Source organism: Vanacampus margaritifer, chromosome 18, assembly GCF_051991255.1.
Source record: "Vanacampus margaritifer isolate UIUO_Vmar chromosome 18, RoL_Vmar_1.0, whole genome shotgun sequence".
Taxonomy (NCBI): domain Eukaryota; kingdom Metazoa; phylum Chordata; class Actinopteri; order Syngnathiformes; family Syngnathidae; genus Vanacampus; species Vanacampus margaritifer.
Genome location: NC_135449.1, coordinates 14,786,224 through 14,792,223, shown reverse-complemented (window position 1 = coordinate 14,792,223; position 6,000 = coordinate 14,786,224).

Here is a 6,000-nt window from a genome sequence, read left to right as displayed (position 1 = left end):
AACTTGAAAAAGGTTAAATGATTCGGATTGATTATTTAGATCGTATTCAGATTCACACAACCACGAGTTGTCCTGCCACATTGTTAACATTGTTGGGAATAACAGCGTTTAAAATAACAGCGTTGGTAACACCGTCCTTCTTTCATAACTAATTATTTTCCTCATATTTGAAATGATGTTATTGTTATTGTAGCTAGGTGAAATGTGTTACATAACAATTGATTTATTAAATCCAAGGCTTGAAATTAGCTTACTGTAGGTACATTAGGGTGACATATGTGCCACAAATCACAAGTATTAAAAAAAAAAACATTTTTATTTTGATTGCTGTAGTAACTGGCCGTGGAAGAACATAGTATTTATATCTGTCACATTTGTGTGACACAAATATTCACAAAAATCAATGAAAACACCCTTTATAGCCTGGACGTAATTTGAATTCCTTGTACAAAAAAGTATAACAATAATTATAATAATAATAATAATTATTATTATTATTAAACAAAATCTAAATTATTTGATATAAAACTTTTTTTGTAGTGAAAATAGTTACATTGCCTGGTAATGAGTTACTTTTCTTATGAAGTAATTCAATTACTAACTCAGTTACCTTTTTAAGTAAGTAATAAGTAAATATAGCTAATTACTTTTATAAAGTAGCGTTCCCAATACTGATTGTTAACCTCGTCTCACGCACTGAACGTAGCAAACACTGCAGAGTCTCTTTGTAGACACACCTACATTTGAGAGGAAAATAAATTGTTTGGGTTTGAAAGACAATATATATTTTGTGACACGAGTCCCTAAACACACCGCATACTATTAATGTGGCAGTAAGCAAGATGTTTCTGCACAGATCTCCCTTCAATTGAGAAGGGTCCTCGTTTTCTAGGTGCTGTTTGTGACCAAATGTCCAATATCCCCTGAATTCATCTGCGTCAGCTTGTCCATGAAGTCACATGTACACATTTCATGCTGACAATGTCAACACTTCAACACAATAATTTTTGTGAGAAAAACATACTCATGCACAATATGCTGTCTTCTATCCATCATTGCTTTCATTATCCCAGCAGCGTTCCAAAGATCAAAGGTCATTAGAACAGCACGCAATATGCTTACAGTACTCCCACTTCCACAAGCCCCCCAAAAAAACATCAGCATCATTTAAGGTGCCATCTTTTGGCCACCACATGACACTGAGATGCTTCCCACTCTCCAAACACACTTCAAAAGTGTGATTTTCTTCCCCAACTGCTGTGTGCATATTTACTGACTCATTGCATCTATTTTGAACAGCAATTAAGACGCCTCTAATTGTAATTGCTACAATTTATGCCAACACTCTGTGGCTTTAGTAAATTCAGTCAATCTGTCTGTCAGTGATGACATTTTATTTACCCTTAACTTTCTCAACAAATTGCTCATTAGGGTGGCTAATTTAGGCATCATCAAGTGTAGCTAATTTAAATGTCAAAATAAAGGGTAGAAGAATTTGACATATTTATTTAGTCTTATTCCTGCTGTGCAGCCTGTTCACAGGTTCTTTCAAAGTTTATTGTTGTACACACAAGACAAGTACAACACTGCCCCCTCCAGTTCATAGAAGACTTTATTTATCTGCATGCATGAGGGGAACTGTGAACTATTTTTGCTTTCCTTGCAAATTTCCAGTTGCTTATCTTGCAGCAACAGGTGGAAAAAAGAGAGAAAACATACACCAACCAGCTAGAACATTATTACTATATCTATCTATCTATCTATCTATCTATCTATCTATCTATCTATCTATCTATCTATCTATCTATCTATCTATCTATCTATCTATCTATCTATCTATCTATCTATCTATCTATCTATCTATCTATCTATCTATCTATTTAATACAGATTTTGTATTGATATTATATTTGGCAAGTAGTCATATTTCAGATTGCGTTAAAAGAACTTTAAATTCACTCAAAATTAACGCACTAATTTTGACACACCTATCTAGACTAGTATAAATACTTTTTGTGACATTTTTGGGGGGGAATCACTGTAGTACAAATACAAGCGTGGTGACCATTTCAGTGCAGTGAGATGGAGAGCTGTATAAAATAAACAGGACATATTCATCTGACCTTTAAGTGATTCCATGGGAGCGCCTACTGGTTGGCCGGAGAGCGTTCACAGCTCACTGTCAAGGTTTTGTTGGAAATCACTCATGTTCCACTTGAACAACAATGTGAGAAAAAACAAGAGCATGTGGAACGTGCAGTGAGACCTTCTGTCAAATTAACATGGTGGCAATGCAGGATAATGCAGCACAGTACAGTGTCTGTTTGGAAAGGTTAGACACTGCTGACACCGATGCAGGTCTGCATATCGTCCTTTTTTGGCGTGGGATCTTATCTTCTTTAGCGGGGAGAAGAATCTAGCCATTATGTAATGGGAAAAGGACCCTTGACTCGATCCTCCGTTTGTAATCCCTCAAAGAAAAAGAATGTGGAGTCGGCTAGAACTCAGGTCCACTTCTAAATGAAGGATTCTTGTGACAAAGGGATGGTATGAGAACAGGAGAGCAAGTACAAGACTCTTGAGACTAAATCTGCTTGGGACGAAAGAAATGGTCCAAATAGAGCTCAGAGCGTTTGGACCACGGCCTGCCAACAGACTAAATTTATGGTGTTTATGTTGAGGAATTCTAAGGGGATTTGAGATATGCGTTGATAAGTGTCAGCATTTTTTCAATAGACACATTTAAAACATTCACATGCAAAAAGTAGAATCACTAGCTAAAATTAGACCATGATTTTATTTTATTTTCTTTATTTACTTATTTTTAGAAAATTACTAATCCTGCAAAGACAGTTTTACAGTCTACAGAAACTGTAGACATCTGTAACATGAGTTTTAGCCTATTAATCATCTTATGGTTCTCTTCAGGACGGTATCCATTTGACAAATGCCACAGTGGGACCACAGATGGAAGGATCCCCCTTCCAGGATGACCAGACTAAAATGGATGCAAAGTGAGCAACATTTAACACATATTATGATGCTATACAATGTTAACTAAAACAGCATGAAAGTATTTTTAATGAGATGAAGCACGAAGAAAAGGACGACCAAAACTTCCAAAATTTTGAATAAATAAATGACTAAATAAAAAAAATAAAAATCAATAAAAGTTGAAATAAAAATGTATACTAAAATATAATTCAAAAATTAAATACAAAAAATACATAAATGGAAATAAAAACAACTAAATATCTCTCTCTGAATAAATAAATAAAAGTAAAATAAAAATAAAAAACGAGATTAAGAAAATGAAAATAAATATACAAATAAATGTTGAAATAAATACAAAAATAGATATATAAATATAATTAAATATCAATCATTACATAAAAATGCTCTGCTTTTACATTTAGCCTATTTATTTCATGCTGCAGACGTTCTGTCAGGTCGAAATGTTATTCAAATGAGGGGGCGGTCCTAAGCGTGTGTTGGGTTGGACTCCGCCGTTGCCTGGTCAGCGAACAAGGAAGTCCGGCTGGCTGGCATTGAGAGCTTCAGCAACAGACGACCATCTTGTCCACTGTCATCACAACTTGCAACTTGAGTTGCTCGACAACAAGTTGTGGTGACAGTGGACAAGTTAGTCGTTCATTGCTTGAGTTCTCCATGAAAGCCGGCAAGACTTCCTTGTTCTCCGACCCGCTCGCTCTAGGCAGTTTTTTAGCATTGCATTGCAACAGTGGAGCACAATCCAAGACACACTTAAGGCCGCCCCCTAATTTGAACAACATTTCAAATTAATTTTAATTTTGCATTAAAATGTATTGCAACAGCATTTTCCCTGATTGCTTTTTATTAACCAGTTAATGGTGTTTGTTTTGTACTTTGTATTTGTATAGTGATTAAAAAAGAGAGATTGATGTTGTACTATGTTAATTGTTTGGTCATTGTTTTCCAAAGTAAAAACACAGATGTTTGCAAATGTCTTATTTTAATTAAACACAGGAGATCATCCGTCTTCTTTCATGAAAGACGACAGAAATCGGTGAACAATTACTGTTGATATGCTGAAATCATAGGATTTGAACAATTTTAAATTATAAAATGGCTCCAAGCGTTTACTCGATTATTAAAATAGTAGTCGATTAATTTGATACTTGAATTGATACTAATTCATCAATTCATTTTGATAGCTCTAGTTCTTACTGGTCACTTTTTAACAAACCAGGCTTTCTCAAATATGCTGTTTAAACTCATTTGCTATAAAAAAAAAAAGTATAAATATGTTCTATTTTTAATGTATGAAGTGTCCCAAAGACGTATTTATATGTTTTAGTTTTTTTTTAATGCTAGAGCATACAGAAGGCTTTGATGGAGCCTCTCAACTGCAAAGAACGGTTGAGGAAATGGTAGTTATTACACAAATGGCCAGTAGTTGGCTGCAGAGCAAAAGCAATCAACCAGGGCCATGTTGAAAAAAGCTAATTTACCCACAGTTCTATACAGATTAGTGAATAATGAGGAAATTTAGCTATATTCTAATGCTAATTGCTGCAAAATGGAAACAGATAGAAATATAATAAAAGAAGAGACTTTAATCCATGTTCTATGGGCCTTGCAAAATCAGTCAAAATCAGTGAAAATGGCTGGGAGTGCTGCCAAAATCGCTACTGTAGTTCTGACGTAACTATGACGTCTACGGGGAGAGATTTGTCTAAAATATCACTTACTGATTTTTCTAGGGAGGAAAATAGTCTGCTGCTAAGCACAGTTGAAATTTAAGTAAAAAATGTTGACAATCTAAAAATGAAAACCAGTTGCTCATTCATTTTTAAGTGGAAATGTGTTTGTTTGTTTTGTCTTCTGTATTTTAAGTAGTGTTGTTCCGATACCGTTTTTTGGCCCCCAATACCGATTCCAATACCCATTGGCCGATGCCGATACCATACCGATACCTGTTCCCTCCCACAAAAGCGCAAATGCTCCCTTCCACCGACACTGGTTTAGGAAAATAGCAAAAGAAAGATTACTAGATCCATTGGCACAGTTCAACTTCGCATTTAGCTGGACTTGCACTGACATGACAATAGGGCCTGCAATGTCCACATTACTTTATAGTCAGTCTTCCTTTTTAAACTGCGGAATAACTAAATAAACCAAACTCAATACATTTGGCACAATAGCTCTAGCCTTTAGAAAAAATGCCAAACCTCTGTATACAAGCCCCCCACTTTTCTTGATGTTGATGCTACCCAACTGTCCTTCTTCTGGTCTGTCTCGTTGTCAAAAGCGACTGCAGCAGACCCTCAATACAGAGTTCCATCTCAACAGCCAACTGTCTGGGATGCTTTTAATCATTAGCATGGAACCATCTGCTAGGGCCCTGTGAACATTTACTGCTACTGCTCCACCACACATAAACATCAGAATGTTTGTATATTTTTAGCGCAGGGCAACAGCTTTATATGATCCAGGGCTGCCTTGAGGGACATATTTATGTTGTTTAGAACATTAAATGCTTTTTATTTTATTTTATTTGTTGCCACATAAAAATAACCGTGTTTCAGTAGTACATTATATTATTGTTTGCATAAATGTTATTACAAGTATTAGAAGAAGTTAGACATTGCTGCTGAGTTATTATTATTTGATTTAACCAGATATCCCCATATATGCAAAATATAAAAAGTATCCCATGTGTATTGTAAAAAAATGTCATATTTATTCATTGATGTATTTTTCTACTTCAATATTCTTCCCTGTGACATGTGTTTCTGTTGAAAGTAGTCATATTGCACTGTAGCGCAATGGCACTGTCACTTTTTAGAGTTGTTCTCTTTTGGATATAACAACTACAGTTGGTAAATCCGCACCTAACTGTACACAGAGCTGTCGTTAAGAGTTGATAAACATCTGAGATGCAAATGATTCGAGCACCATCCGTTAGATGAGGACAAACAGAGCAAACTATTTGTAATAAATGTGATTTTCTGTGTGT